The sequence below is a fragment of the Adiantum capillus-veneris genome, chromosome 10, assembly GCF_014529385.1.
Source record: "Adiantum capillus-veneris isolate H3 chromosome 10, ASM1452938v2, whole genome shotgun sequence".
In the NCBI taxonomy this organism is placed as follows: Eukaryota; Viridiplantae; Streptophyta; class Polypodiopsida; order Polypodiales; family Pteridaceae; genus Adiantum; species Adiantum capillus-veneris.
Genome location: NC_140940.1, coordinates 149,932,159 through 149,949,186, shown reverse-complemented (window position 1 = coordinate 149,949,186; position 17,028 = coordinate 149,932,159). Strand labels below are relative to the sequence as shown.

General features: G+C 40.6%; 1 pseudogene; it reads right to left on the bottom strand.

Annotated features, from left to right (window-relative positions):
• Window positions 1-250: 250 nt before the first annotated feature.
• LOC147449854 (uncharacterized) lies at window positions 251-16,150 on the bottom strand (annotated as a pseudogene).
• Window positions 16,151-17,028: the final 878 nt, after the last annotated feature.

Here is a 17,028-nt window from a genome sequence, read left to right as displayed (position 1 = left end):
AAGCAAGTCAACGAAAACATGGAGAGAGAGAGAGAGAGAGAGAGAGAGAGAGAGAGAGAGAGAGAGAGAGGGAGATGAGAGAAGGAAACCTTCAAAAGCTTATGACAATGCAGTTGCAAGTCCTTTTACTGAGGTTTTTTTAACAAGGCTTTATTGATGCATTCAAGATTCTTATTTATGCAAACCAATAAAACTAGCCCATGGCTCTTCAAGAGCTTTACCAGTATTATTTATATACAATCATAGACCCCTATTCTACTTCCAAGACCTTTACCCAAGGTAAAAAGTAGTCAGATTTCCTACAAGGTTGATTTTGAATGTGCCAGTGCGTGTTGTCGATGCCAAGATCTTTCTTGCAACTATTGAACTTTTTAGAGTACAAGCTTTGGAAAGTCTTGCCCAAAGCCAAGACCTCATCGACAATGAGACCAACCAGTTGTGCAGAAATGACAGGCCCTTTGCTCGGCTTGATCTTCACTTGAAGCTTAGGAATCTCGTAGCTTGTAGTTTTCTTTTGGCAAGTAATAAAGAACAAACCCTCTGTGGTTTTATGAACCCTATTCGATTTGCAAATGGCACATAATATCTCCAAGAGAACACCATTTATGTTAGAGAAACGCAAGACGCCGAACACCTGCAGGTCAAAAGCGAGGATCGAGAATCACACAAAAAGTCAAAACAGTTTCTAAGCAACTAAATTATCCAACATTACCTGTTCCCCATAGCCGAGACTCTCAACTTGTGTCTTGTAGGCCTGCAAGAAATCAGATTGGAGACACTTGTTGTGGCAGGCACCAAGAGTATGAGATCTAAGATAGACAACGTATTCTCAAGACCTAAAAAAGCCCCGATGTTACTCGCAACAAAAGTTTTAACTTCTCCATTGTCAATATCCCCTTTAATAGACTTGTACTCTTATTTGCGATCATTGACAAAAGTCAACTAAAACAAGCACATGTAAATGTTGTGAAATCTTTTTTGACCAAAAAAGTGCAAAGTACTTCAATATGCGAAACTTACAGTTGCTTGATCCTTGGGAGTGGAATGTCATGAAAACTAATATCTAATACTCCCATGTCATAAAATCTAATATCTAATCAACCGAAATGATTTTCTCATATTAAACAGATTATTTAATGTGGGAGAATAAACGGGAACATCGGTAAAAATATAGACATGTGCTTATGGATTTGTCTCAACATGAGGCCAAGGTTAAAAGGGGTCCAAATGAGAGACGGTATATTAAAGAGCAATGCTACCTAATGGAGCTTAAATATCGTAGGGTCAGCTTCATTAAAGACCTCCAAAAGCTAGTGTTCAAAAGTCCTTTGAACTTAAGCAAGCTAGGGTTGACCTTGAGGTGGAAATCCTACCCAAGCATGAGGTGCTTGTTGGCTTGCTAAGTGTTGGTGACAACCTTACCCAAAAGCTTGAGGTGTTTTTCACATGCTTAAATGACTAAGGTTCTTGAAGTATTCAATTCAAAGATAACTCTCAAGAGGCATCAAAGTTTCCATGCTTGATTCACTAAGTCCTTGAATTATTCAATTCAACCAAATGACTTAATAAGCATAAAAGACACATCTTCAAACGATCCTCCACATGTGGTCCTCATGATGTGCTTGAATGCTATTGGTTAAGTTTTAAAAGGGTTTAATGAGAATTTAGATACATAAAAATAAATAATTAAATTCTTTCTCTCAAAGAGAAAAAAGAGGACACATGTCCAAATGAAATATAAATAATACGAGAGAGAGAGAGAGAGAGAGAGAGAGAGAGAGAGAGAGAGAGAGGTGGAACAAGCATGAGAGGGCGGGTATACTCTCCCCCCCCCCTACACACACACATACACATTCTCTCCTTGTGTGGAGTGAAAAGTGCAAGAACTCCATCTCCTTCTCAAAGCTTGTTGAGAAGTGTAGAGCCTACACCAACACTCTTGGCTATGGAATGCAAATCCAACCAAGAGCCATGCTTCAATGCTTAAGCTGCGATCTTCTTCATCTTCATTACTATGCTATTATGTTATGCTAAGCAAGAAGAGTGATGATAAGTGAGAAACTATTTCTTTCTCTCTTCTACCTCATAGTCGAGGACGACTATAATTTCAAGAGAGAGGTAATGTCATAAAATCTAATATCTAACCAATCGAAATGATTTTCTCCTATTAAACTGATCATTTAATGTGGGAGAATAAACGGAAGAAGGGTTAGAATATAGACATGTGCTTATGGATCTGTCTCAACACGGGGCCAAGGTTAAAAGAGCCCAAATGAGAGATTGTATGTTAAAGAGCAATGCTACATAATGGAGCTTAAAGACCGTAGGGTTGGCTTCATTAAGGAACTCCAAAAGCCAGTGTTCAAAAGTCCTTTGACCTTAGGAAAGCTAGGGATGACCTTGAGGTGGGAATCCTACCCAAGCATGAGGTGCTTGTTTGGTTGCTAAATGTCAGTGGGAGCCTTATCCAAAAGCTTGAGGTGTTTCTCACATGCCTAAATGACTAAGGTTCTTGAAGTATTCAATTCAACGATAACTCTGAAGAGGCATCAACATTTCCATGCTTGATTGATTAAATCCTTGAAGTATTCAAGTCAACCAAATGACTTAATAAGCATAAAAGACACATGTTCAAATGATCCTCCACATGTGGACCTCGTGATGTGCTTGAATGCTATTGCTTAGGTTTTAAAGGGGTCCAATGAGAATTTAGATACATAAAAATAAATAATTAAGTTCTTTCTCTCAAAAAAGAAAAAAAGGATACATGTCCAAATGAAACAATAAAATAATACGAGAGAGAGAGAGAGAGAGAGAGAGAGAGAGATGGACCAAGCATGAGAGGGGGGGTATACTCTCCCACACACACACACACACATTCTCCCGTTGTGTGGAGCGCAAAGTGCAAGAACTCCCTCTCCTTCTCCAAGCTTCTTGACAAGTGGAGAGCCTACACCAACACTCTTGGCTATGGAATGCAAATCCAACAAAGAGCCATGCTTCAATGCTTAAGCTTTCCGTCTTCTTCATCTTCATTACTATGCTATTATGCTATGCCAAGCACAAAGAGTGATCATAAGTGACAAACAATATCTTTCTCCTATGGATGATTTGTCTTTCTGTTCCCTACCCTCGCTCCCCCCTAGCTCTCTCCACCTTCGAAGGTGTTTGAGGCCTTGGGACTGAGGCATGGGATAGTTGATGCTTTTTGCAAAGTTCATGTTAAGCTCGTGATGCATGAAACTTTCCATCTGCATAGCATCACCAAGGTCACAAGGAACACAAAGATTGTATTGTAACAAGTCTCTCTCGATGGGAGAATCTATAATACAAACGCCTTTTGGAGGGGGGACCGGCTCCGAGTAAATCCAGTCCTCAACTATTGTCACGTTCTCTAATACTCTCTCTCTTGCAAAAGAATTGTTCATGCCAAGTTAATTAAGTACTATGTTCATGTTGCTACCATCGATTAAGTTCACCCTCTATGTTCTCAAAGTAATCTCACAAAAATGCTCACTCTAATTCTCTTGATTTCGTTATCCTCAAAGTTCATAGGCTATTTCCATTACATTGGTATCAGAGCATTTGGTTTCTCTTTTCTTGCTTAAGAAGAGAGGTCCTTAAGTAACCTATTAATGGTTGATTTTGTTGAAATCAAAGACCAACAAGAGGTGCTACCACCCAAAGCTATCCTTCGGCATGAAGGCAAGGTACTATGGCATTGTAAGATTATCCGACGTTATCTTATTAGTTTTAAAAATTATCCATTTGAAGATGCTAGATGGATGCAAGGAATACAGTTTAAGGATAGTATGAACCTTGTCAATGCTTACAATGTTGCACAAGAGTAAGCAAATATAAATGATTTCTAAATGAACAATCTTTTTGTCTTATAAGAGTAATCCTCTTTTCTACACAAATTTAAATAGTATGCATGCTTAGAATCATGTTTGGGATGACGACGTCACTCAAACACCAAGTTGAATTTGTCACTCTACTTTGGGAGTATGATATGGACTAAAGTGCAGACATGCTTGCTGCAACTACGTCTCCCAAGCACCAAATGGACTAGTCATCCATTCTGGAATGATATCGCGGGGTGAAAAAGGATCCTCTACCCGCTAAGAAACGTAGACTAATGACTAAGCCTTTATCTCGTCTACATCATAGTCGAGGATGACTATGACTTCAAGAGAGAGGTAATGTCATAAAATCTAATATCTAACCAACTCAAATGATTTTCTCATATTAAACTGATCATTTAATGTGGGAGAATAAACAGAACAAGGGTTAGAATATAGACCAGTGCTTATGGTTTTGTCTCAACAGGGGGCCAAGGTTAAAAGGGTCCAAATGAGAGATGGTATGTTAAAGAGCAATGCTACCTAATGGAACTTAAAGACCATAGGGTTAGCTTCATTAAAGACCTCCAAAAGCTAGTATTCAAAAGTCCTTTGACCTTAGGCAAGCTAGCGTTGACCTTGAGGTGGGAATCCTACTCAAGAATGAGGTGCTTGTTGGCTTGCTAAGTGTTAGTGGAAGCCTTACCCAAAAGCTTAAGGTGTTTCTCACATTCTTAAATGACTAAGGTTCTTGAAGTATAACTCTCAAGAGACATCAACTTTTTTATGCTTGATTGACTAAGTCCTTGAAGTATTCAAGTCAACCAAATGACTTAACAAGCATAAAAGACACATGTTTAAATGATATTCCACATGTGGACCTCATGATGTGCTTGAATGCTATTGTTTAGGTTTTAAAGGGGCGAATGAGAATTTAGATACATAAAAATAAATAATTAAGTTGTTTCTCTCAAAGAGGAAAAAGAGGAAACGTGTCCAAATGAAACAATAAAATAATACGAGCGAGAGAGAGATGGACCAAGCATGAGAGGGGGGGTATACTCTCCCACACACACACACACACATTCTCCTGTTGTATGGAGTGCAAAGTGCAAGAACTCCCTCTCCTTCTCCAAGCTTCTTGACAAAGTGGAGAGCCTACACCAACACTCTTGTCTATGGAATGCAAATCCAACCAAGAGCCATGCTTCAATGCTTAAGCTTGCCGTCTTCTTCATCTTCATTACTATGCTATTATGACATGCCAAGCAAGAAGAGTGATGATAAGTGACAAACAATATCTTTCTCATATGGATGATTTGTCTTCATGTTCCCTACCCTCGTTTCCCCCTAGCTCTCTCCACCTTCGAAGGTGTTTGAGGCCTTGGAACTGAGGCTTGGGATAGTTAATGCTTTTTGCAAAGTTCATGTTAAGCTCGTGATGCATGAAACTTTCCATCTGCATAGCATCACCAAGGTCACAAGGAACACAAAGATTGTATTGTAACAAGTCTCTCTCAATGGGAGAATCTATAATACAAGCGCCTTTTGGAGGGGGGGACCGGCTCCAAGTAAATCCGGTCCTCAACTATTGTCTTGTTCACTAATACTCTCTCTCTTGCAAACGTATTGTTCATGCCAAATTAATTAAGTACTATGTTCATGTTTCTACCATCAATTAAGTTCACACTCTATGTTCTCAAGGTAATCTCACAAAATTGCTCGCTCTAATTCTCTTAATTTCGCTATTCTCAAAGTTTATAGGCCATTTCCATTACATTGGTATCAGACCATTTGGTTTCTCTTTCTTGCTTAAGAAGAGAGGTCCTTAAGTAGCCTATTAATGGTTGATTTTGTGGAAATCAAAGACCCATAAGAGGTGCTACAACCTGAAGCTATCCTTCAGCATGAATACAAGGTACTACAGCATGGTAAGATTATCCGACGATGTCTTATTAAGTTCAAAAATTATCCATTTGAAGATGCTAGATGGATGCAAGAAATACAACTTAAGGATAGTATGAACCTTGTCAATGCTTACAATGTTGCACTAGAGTAAGCAAATGTAAATGCTTTCTAAATGAACAATGTTTTTGTCTTATAAGTCAAATCCTCTTTTGTGCACATATTTAAATAGTATGCATGCTTAGAATCATGTTTGTGATGACGACGTCACTCAAACACCAGGTTGAATTTGTTACTCTACTTTGGGAATATGATATGGACTAAAGAGCAGACATGCTTGCTGCAGCTATGTCTCCCAAGCACCAAATGGACTAGTCGTCCATTTTGGAATGATATCGAGGGGTGAAAAAGGATCCTCTACCTGGTAAGAAACATAGACTAATGAGTAAGACTGTATCTCTTCTACCTCATAGTCGAGAATGACTATGATTTCAAGAGAGAGGTAATGTCATAAAATCTAATATCTAACCAACCCAAACGATTTTCTTATATTAAACTGATCATTTAATGTGGGAGAATCAACAGAAGAAGGGTTAGAATATAGACATGTCCTTATGGATTTGTCTCAACACAGGGCCAAGGTTAAAAGGGTCCAAATAAGAGATGGTATGTTAAAGAGCAATGCTACCTAATGGAACTTAAAGACCGCAAGGTTAGATTCATTAAAGACCTCCAAAAGCTAGTGTTCAAAAGTCCTTTGACCTTAGGCAAGCTAGGACTGACCTTGAGGTGGGAATCCTACACAAGCATGAGGTGCTTGTGGGCTTGCTAAGTGTTAGTGGGAGCCTTACCCAAAAGCTTGAGGTGTTTCTCAAATGCATAAATGACTAAGGTTCTTGAAGTATTTAATTCAAAGAGTGACTCTCAAGAGACATCAATGTTTTCATGCATGATTTACTAAGTCCTTGAAGATTCAAGTCAACCAAATGACTTGATAAGCATAAAAGACACATGTTCAAATGATCCTCCACATGTGGACCTCATGATGTGTTTGAATACTATTGGTTATGTTTTAAAGGGGTCCAATGAGAATTTAGATACATAAAAATAAATAATTAAGTTCTTTCTCTCAAAGAAGGAAAAAAAGGACATATGTCCAAATGAAATAATAAAATAATAGAGAGAGAGAGAGAGGTAGACCAAGCATGAGAGGGGGGGTATACTCTCCCACACACACACACATTCTTTCATTGTGTGGAGTGCAAAGTGCAAGAACTCCATCTCCTTCTCCAAGCTTGTTGAGAAGTGGAGAGCCTACACCAACACTCTTGGCTATGGAATGCAAATCCAACCAAGAGCCATGCTTCAATGCTTAAGCTTGCCGTCTTCTTCATCTTCATTACTATGCTATTATGCTATGCTAAGAAAGAAGAGTGATGATAAGTGAGGAACTATTTCTTTCTCCTATGGATGATTCATCTTCCTCTTCCCTACCCTCATTCCCCCCTAGCTCTCTCCCCCTTCGAAGGTGTTTGAGGCCTTGGGACTGAGGCTTGGGATAGTTAATGCTTTTTGCAAAGTTTATGTTAACCTCGTGATGCATGAAACTTTCCATCTTCATAGCATCACCAAGGTCACAAGGAACACAAAGATTGTATTGTAACAAGTCTCTCTCGATGGGAGAATCTATAATACAAACGGCTTTTGGAGGGGGGACCGACTCCAAGTAAATCCGGTCCTCAACTATTGTCATGTTCTCTAATACTCTCTCTCTTGCAAAAGTAAAGTCTATTCCAAGTTAATTAAGTATATTGTTCATGTTGCAACCATCAATTAAGTTCGCCCACTATGTTCTCAAAGTAACCTCACAAAATTGCTCGCTCTAATTCTCTTAATTCCGCTATTCTCAAAGTTCATAGGCCGTTTCCATTACATTGGTATCAGAGCATTTGGTTTCTCTTTTCTTTCTTAAGAAAAGAGGTCCTTAAGTAGCCTATTAATGGTTGATATTGTGGAAATCAAAGACCGAGAAGAGGTGCTACAACCTGAAGCTATCCTTCGGCATGAAAACCAAGTACTACAGCATGGTAAGATTATCCGACGGTATCTTATTAAGTTCAAAAATTATCCATTTGAAGATGCTAGTTGGATGCAAGGAATACATCTTAAGGATAGTATGAACCTCGTCAATGCTTACAATGTTGCACTAGAGTAAGCAAATGTAAATGCTTTCTAAATGAAGAATGTTTTTGTCTTATAAGACTAATCCTCTTTTGTGCACAGATTTAAATAGTATGCATGCATGCTTAGAATCATGTTTGTGATGACGACGTCACTCAAACACCAAGTTGAATTTGTTACTCTACTTTGGGAGTATGATATGGACTAAAGAGTAGACATGCTTGCGGCAACTACGTTTCCCAAACACCAAATGAACTAGTCATCCATTCTGGAACAATGTCGGAGGGTGAAAAAGGATCCTCTACCCACTAAGAAACGTAGACTAATGACTAAGCCTTTATCTCGTCTACATCATAGCCGAGGATGACTATGACTTCAAGAGAGAGGTAATGTCATAAAATCTAATATCTAACCAACCCAAATGATTTTCTCATATTAAACTGATCATTTAATGTGGGAGAATAAACGGAACAAGGGTTAGAATATAGACCAGTGCTTATGGTTTTGTCTCGATAGGGGGCCAAGGTTAAAAGGGTCCAAATGAGAGATGGTATGTGAAAGAGCAATGCTACCTAATGGAACTTAAAGACCGTAGGGTTAGCTTCATTAAAGACCTCCAAAAGCTAGTATTCAAAAGTCCTTTGACCTTAGGAAAGCTAGCGTTGACCTTGAGGTGGGAATCCTACCCAAGAATGAGGTGCTTGTTGGCTTGCTAAGTGTTAGTGGAAGCCTTACCCAAAAGCTTGAGGTGTTTCTGACATGCTTAAATGACTAAGGTTTTTGAAGTATTCAATTCAAAGACAACTCTCAAGAGACATCAACGTTTTCATTCTTGATTGACTAAGTCCTTGAAGTATTCAATTCAACCAAATGAGTTAGTAAGCATAAAAGACACATGTTCAAATGATCCTCCACATGTGGACCTCATGATGTGCTCGAATGCTATTGGTTGGGTTTTAAATGGGTCCAATGAGAATTTAGATGCATAAAAATGGATAATTAAGTTCTTTCTCTCAAAGAGAAAAAAGAGGAACACATGTCCAAATGAAATAATAAAATAAGACGAGAGAGAGAGAGAGAGAGAGAGGTGTGTCCCAAGCATGAGAGGGGGGATATACTCTCCCACACACACACACACACACACACATACATTCTCTCATTATGTGGAGTGCAAAGTGCAAGAACTCCATCTCCTTCTCCAAGCTTGTTGACGAGTGGAGAGCGTACACCAACACTCTTGGCTATGGGATGCAAATCCAACCAAGAGCCACGCTTCAATTCTTAAGCTTGTCGTCTTCTTCATCTTCACTACTATGCTATTATGCGATGATAAGTGAGGAACTATTTCTTTCTCCTATGGATGATTCGTCTTCCTCTTCCCTACCCTCGTTCCCCGCTAGCTCTCTCCACCTTCGAAGGTGTTTGAGGCCTTGGGACTGAGGCTTGGGATAGTTAATGCTTTTTGCAAAGTTTATGTTAAGCTCGTGATGCATGAGACTTTCCATCTTCATAGCATCATCAAGGTAACAAGGAACACAAAGATTGTAGTGTAACAAGTCTCTTTGGATGCGAGAATCTATAGTACAAACGCCTTTTTGAGGGGGGACTGGCTCCAAGTAAATCCGATCGTCAACTATTGTCATGTTCTCTAATAATCTCTCTCTTGCAAAAGTATTGTTGATGCCAAGTTAATAAAGTACTATGTTCATGTTGCTACCATCAATTAAGTTCACCCTCTGTGTTCTCAAAGTAGCCTCACAAAAATGCTCACTCTAATTCTCTTAATTTCGCTATTCTCAAAGTTCGTAGGCCATTTCCAGTACACTCCCAAATGATTTTCTCATGTTAAAATGATCATTTAATATGGGGAAGTGCCAGGGGAGTAAAAGCTAGAGTGTTGGTAAGGCTGCCATAGCGGTCTCAGTCATGGATCCAAAGAAGGAAAAATAGAGATCCAAAGGGGGAGAGTCTGCAAAGAGCAATGTGCTTCAATGGGGCTTAAAAGACCTAAGGTTCAACCCCATCAAGACTTCCATATGCTAAAGTTCCTAAATTTAATTGTACTGTCCAAAGGCCAAAGTAGGGGAAATATTGGGTAGTCATGGGAAGACTCAAAAGTCTTTCCACATCCCTAGGAAGGAGGGGGTGAGCCCTTATTGTAGGAGAAGAGAGAGAAACACACACACGCACAAACACTCCAAGGCTCCCCCTTTACACAAAGGGAATACTGGACACATGTCAGGCTCCTAGGCCAGTTGCTCCCAATCTCCCCTCAAATCCTATTGGATAGCCATAGAGGTGGACCAATGAGAATTAGGCTAGAGTAAATTTGGTCTAATCAATTTAAAAATGCTTGATAAAAGAACCAATAGAATTTAAGCTCCATAGAAGACTATTGGATAGTCTACCAAGGGGTCCAATGAGCATTCAACAACCCAATGGCTTGCCTGATTCCTATTGGCTAGAAGACTAAGAGGTCCAATGAGAGTTTAGTTGAATTATTTAATTACCTAAAGCTCTCACAAAAGGGGAAAGGGGGACACTTGTCAAAAGGCTATCAACTATGCTTCTAATGTGTGCTTTACAGGAGCCAATGGGAGGCCAACATGAGCATTTAGAAAGAGGGGTCGACCAAGATGAAAGAGAGGATTGCACACATTGCCATACACACACACACACACACACACACACAACTCATGTGTGCAAGAAGAACTCCATATCCTTCTCCAAGCATTGAGAAGTGGAGGCCTACACCAATAACTCTTGACTATGGAATGCAAATCCAACCAAGAGCCAAGCTTCAATGGTATGCTCGTCTCCTCTACCATGCTAATTAATAAGCTAAGCAACGCTATTAGAGTGATTATGTGAGGAGAATACTTCTTTCTTGTAAGATACATCTTCTTCCTCTCAATCTATCCTCATTCCCTTCTAGCTCTCACCATTTTTGAAGGTGTGTGAGGTCTTGGGACTGAGGCTAGGGACACTAGCTGTGTTTTTCAAGCATAATTTGGTGTATGGAGCTTCCATCTTCATTACACCAACTAGTTTTATCAAGGAGCACAAAGAGTGTATTGTACAAAAGTCTCCTTTGATGGGAGAAGCTATAATATAAAGCCTTTATGGAGGGGGGACCGGCTCCATGTAAATCAGGTCCTCAATTGTTGTCAATTGTTCTATTTCTCTCTCTTTTCAAGTATTGTCAATGCCAAATTAGCTAGGTGTAAATTGCTCTGTTGCTTTCTCAAATTAAGTACTCTCTCTATGCTCATTAGGAACTTGTTCTTAATGAAATGTTCACTATGTTATCAATTTCCGCTACACATAAGTTACTAGTGCATTAAATGTTACAGGAACCGTCAGCCACCAGTAGCTCTCCACGAGCGGAGTTGGCGTAGATTTCAAAATTCTTGCTCTTAATAACAACAAAAGCAAGTGTACCCGAGTAATTTTTTGCACCACCCACCCCCGCACTTGCAGCCTCATCTTAAAAAAATATTATCTTCGTTTCCGGGTAAAAGCTCAAGCGGAATGGAAACGAAGCAATGCAAGCGATGATCGAGGTAGCATCCAAGTAAAGAGAGAAAGGTGATGTTCCACCGTCTGCCTTGTACTTTGTCTGAACAAAACTACCAACACTTAGCAAGAAGCAATTGGCTTATTAGAGATGAACCGACGACGACATACTGTGTTGGAGTTGTGCGAATCCACAATATTAGTCTTGAAAAACTTCACCATTTTTGGGTCGAAAAGCTTGTATGTACCATAATTGTTTAGCACATAACCCTCGATTGCAAATCTAGGAGTGATGTCAAAGAGGTCCGTTATATGCAAAATTATGTTCTTCAGTAGGTGGTTCTTGTTGCGGAAAAGGGTTAACTTTCATTTCATCGTCTTCATTGTCAATTACAGCATCTACAAAACAATATATAAGAACATGGCAGCTCATTCACATCAAAAGACAGAGGTAGACAATCAATGTATTTGGTTTTATATATACCATGCCTCTCAATCTTAACGATAGCCATCTTTGCTTTTTACGCTTTCGAGCATCCAACTTGTGCACCTATTGAAAAAGATGGGACATTTCAAATCACAAAAGATGAACCGGTTTTGTGTAAGCTCTCTTTAGAAGAAGGTAGAAATCAACGTACTGCAAGCTTGCCCTTTGCCTATTGAGAGAGACGGTTGGATAGTGAAGTTTGGTTCACTGTATACACTACGCTTGCAAGAAGTTGTCACAGTACCTACAGATGACTCACTCACATTAATCTGTACAAGTTCATGTTTGGAAGTTCCACTTTTTGGATGTGCGGTACGTGCAAGGCTCACATTTCTTCTTGGCTCTACGAAACGAGTATGTTCAAGTAAGAATACCAAAAGCACAAAAAACAACATAACACCCTTACTCCATATCGTCAATCTCCATGCTTTGTACGCCACCACGGTTGTAGGCTATATCTCAGCAGGCTTATTTGCTTTGTCTACATGACACAAAACAAATATAAAGGCTGACAACACTTTGCAGCTATAATTCTATCACCGATCATCCATACAAAATCTACAAGGAAGAGGGGTCAGAAAAGGGGGAAAAGGGGGGGGGGGGGGGGGGGGGGGGGGGGATTGCATCTCTGTGTTAGCACACCTTGCAAATAAACCACTATCTTTTGGAGGGGCACAAAAAAGAGCGAAGAAAGGTGACAGCCACACCAAACAAATAGAAGTGGAGAGAGCAGGGAAAATGAGCAATGGCATTTTGAAGCAGTACCAGATTTTATTACACCACCAATCCAACATAGAGTGGTGCCACATGAGACAAATAGGAATGGAGAGAGCAGGGAAAGTAAATGTCAATTTTTTTTCTAGTGATAGACTATATTGCACCACCAACCCACCGTAAAGCACGAGACCATAAAGAAAACCAACAATGCACAGTTTGCATTCTTTCAAGCCCGAATGGAGTTAACAGGGACAGAGAGAGAGAGAGAGAGAGAGAGAGAGAGAGAGAGAGAGAGAGAGAGAGAGAGAGAGAGAGAGAGAGAGAGAGAGAGAGAGAGAGAGAGAGAGAGAGAGAGAGAGAGAGGAAAGACAAGTGCAAGATGCATGGTTGCAATGCTGATGGCGCCGAGTCAGACGAGAGAAGATTGCACGAGAGAGAGAGAGAGAGAGAGAGAGAGAGAGAGAGAGAGAGAGAGAGAGAGAGAGAGAGAGAGAGAGAGAGAGAGGGGGGGTGGGGAAAGACAAGTGCAAGATGCATGGTTGCAATGCTGAGGGCGTCAAGTCAGACGAGAGAAGATTGCACTTGAGAGAGAGAGAGAGAGAGAGAGAGAGAGAGAGAGAGAGAGAGAGAGAGAGGATCGATGCTAAAAGGATGCCTCAGGAGGCTTGTGGCACGCGATGAGCCTACACTTTGAACCACATGTACATTTTTAGGCAGAGGAGGAGAAAAGAAGAGGGACAAGCAGAGAGAAAAAGGGGGAAGGGAATGCTCGACGTGAGCTCAATATGTTCACACGTAGCGTGCATTACAAAACCCCACCTTCAAAGTCCCTTACACGACAAAGACCAAGCATCATACACGTAAAGGATTATGCACAAATAAAGGGACACAAACCAAGCAAACATACATGACAAACATCAACCTGTAAAAGAAAACAAATGATTTCACAAATGCTGCATATCTCAACCGCCCCACCTTTAGATCCCTTTCCCACTCAACCATTAATGGCCACAAGCAACACAGGCAAGCGATAACGCGGGACAGAGTAAAGTCTAATGACACAACCATCAGCAATAAGAAACCACTCCAAACACGACAATAAACAAAACAGGCAGCCCCAAAAGTCAACCATCGAGGTGGACCACGCGCCCATGCACACGAGAATTCATGCACTCAAGTAGTAGTGACAAGAAGTGCTAGCCTGCAAAAGCAAGAAAATCATCACAACAAACAGAAGTCAGAATGTCCACATGTCTCTATTAAAATCCAGAGCAGAAAAGCACATTCCTACCATCTATAAATCCTCAAGCATGCTTCAAAAAAATATAAGAACATAGTCAACAACATGGAATCACACTGAGGCCTTCAACAAACCTTTCACCTGGCAATGCATCTAACCACCAACAAAAGAACAAGAGCAAATGCATTTCGAGCACAAGCTTAGTCGGCAGGTTGTCCCAATGGAGAAACTAGAGTGCTACGTTAGCCTGCGTAATTGGAAGTGGATAACAAAGTGGTATAACGGTGCAGGCCGACAAGGCGATTGCAATTAGAGAGACCTTCCCTTCGGTGCCCCGGTGATTATGGATTTGGTACCTGGATGCTTATGGAAATGAATGGAGAGCAAGGGCACCATTGTAATTACTATTTTGTTCGCATTGAAGCATTGAAGAAGAGTATACAGTAGTATACTCTTGTTCGCATCGAAGCATTGAAGAAGAGTATACAGTAGAGGGAGAGGGAGAGGGAGTGTGTGAGTGCGGTTATTTTAATGTCGACAAATCTTGTGAGCGTTAGTGAGCATAAGTCAGTCATATATACAGGAATTTATATACTATTTTGTTCTCATGCAAGCACTCAACAAGAGTATACATCCGTAAAGAAGATTGTAGAAACGAAAGGTGAGAGAGAGAGAGAGAGAGAGAGAGAGAGAGAGAGAGAGAGAGAGGGAGGGAGAGAGAGAGAGCTTATTAATTGTTTTGCACAGATCTTGTTACGTTGGGTGAGTGTAAGTCACTGGAACGGTTTGATGCAAACAGTGTGGCAAAAAGTGCATGAATTAAGAACGAAACTAAGCAAACGAGAGTTGGCAAGACTTTGAATGTAGCATTCAATGACTTCTTCACAGTGAAACAGACAGAACTTCTGTGGAGAAGAGGAGGAGGACTAGGTAACAACACATATTAGTGGGAGATTTTGGTGCAAGAAGTAAGGGCTATTTCAGTAAGATGCTCTTCAAAGTTGCGCGTGTGGCTAACTGGCTGGCCAAAAAATAGCGCGAAACGAATTGTTTAGCTGACTGGAGGTGGTTGGGGACCACTTTATAGTAATTCAATTCTATAGTCTTGAGTAGGCCGAGGACGTCCGCAATCTGCACAAACAACATACAATGGTGTTTTGTGGAGCAACCAGCCAGCACGGCGATGTCGATGGTGATTTTTCGATCGAGTGTATTCCAAGTGATGTACTATGGATGCCATGGGGTAGGTGGTTGAACTGGCCACGGAATGAACTCACTCCATTTATGCATGTAGTGTCTGAGCACCGGCTCTTGCAAATGTGGGTAAAGACAGTATTTCAACTTATACATTGCAGTCTCAAATTCTGGTTGCTGCTCAATCAGATCAGTTGGAATCGGCCTACCCATTATAAACTGAAAAGAAGAAGCATTTGAATCAAAGAAGCTGATAAGTAGTCAAGTCTGTCATAGTTTGAATGGAGAAAAGGAAGACATTGTTGTAGCCAATGATCAACATTAAATGACAAAGACAGTGAAGAAAGCAATTATATAAAGATGGCATAAGTTCGCAGCTATATTTTCTTAAATTTTTTCAAAAAATAATATTTTCTCAACCTTGGTGGATGTCCAAAACAAGCGTTATAACCTAATGCAGTTGTTGTTTTGTGTTGTTTAATATAGAAATGTTCTAAGTTTCTAGCTTTATGTATGTTGCTACTAGTTGCTAAAGTGGTGATTTCAAAATTGTCCTCGAAAGGACTATGTCCGCTCGCATTCTCTTCGGAGGATTGCGCTTGTGCTGGCCAACGCGTTTATGGATGTTATTCGTAACTCCGATATATCTCCTATCGTTCTCTGTGCAGCATATACTGTAGACTATGTATTCTTCCCGCGTCACTGCTTTTTCTGGGGTGGAAGGCCAATGCTTGTCTCTAAATCTACAGTCCATGCAGATTAGTTAGGTCAATAAGAAAATGACAGTGCTATGGACAAATGAATGGAAGCTAGTGACACTTGTTATCCATACTTGCCTTGGTCTACTGCAGTTGGCTCATATGGAGAGGCTGGTTGGCCGTAATTTACTGCCTTGTTTTCACTATAGTGCCATGCTACCTTCTGGATTGTGATAGGTGGGTTAGTTGCGTCGTGCGTGTGGTTTGCCGCCGCAGTCATGAAGTTTGTCAAGATAGCGGCACAGTTCTCTTGAGTAGCTTTTGAAAGTTCAGCCAAATCTATGTTGTAACCAAACCGCAACTGCTCCATCGTGTACAATGTAATTCCTTCAGTTTTTGTGTCGAGGAGTTGTTGTGCTTCAACATTACGCAACATACTCTCGCCATCCTCGTGATGGAAGTATCATGTTGTGAAATTGGTGTGTTTGATTTGTCGTGAGCATATTTCGTTGTGTGTACTCTGTGATGTACATCTCAAGGTCCTCATCTGTCAGTATCAAATTTCTAAGTTTGCACTCGAGGTAGTATGACCTAGACGTGTTCTCCGGTGAGAGCAGCTGGGATTCAGTTCTGAAGGTGATGCTCTTTAGCAGTACGTTGTAAAAGAAAGCCTTTGGATGATGCCCTGGGTGAAAGTCTGTGAAACGGACCAGTCGATGTTGCCGCTGCAGCGATTGGCCGTAGGTATTCTCCTTTGAAATACATTTTTTCCTTTGTTTTCCCTTCATCACTATGTAATTCTTGTGGAAGTCATAGAATGTAAGCTTCTCCAGAGTTTGTGGTCGTGCGCAATACAGATCAACAGGGTGCAGCACGACATCGTTGTTGTGAGAAATGATTCGTTGTCGTAGTGTCGAGGGTGATGAGTTGACGTATTGGACGCTATCTCTCTTTGAAATGATTGGGATTTGTAAACAATTTAATGCCACTTCTGGCTGAGATAGGTTTCGACAGTAAAGCGGTTGAGATCAGCTTCAATTTTACAGTGTCAAGGCCACCTAGGCCTAAGTGCTCTGCATCTTCTGAGCGGATGTTGAGATGACCCAGTGGTTCAGTGTTGAGTGCATACTTCAAGAGGTAGTAGGACATCGATGAATTGGTAACCCATTGTATGTTCATATGCGCTCCCCATAGCAAAAGCAATGTTGGGTGGTACGGTGCGACATTTCTGTCTTCGTGTCGGGGCCT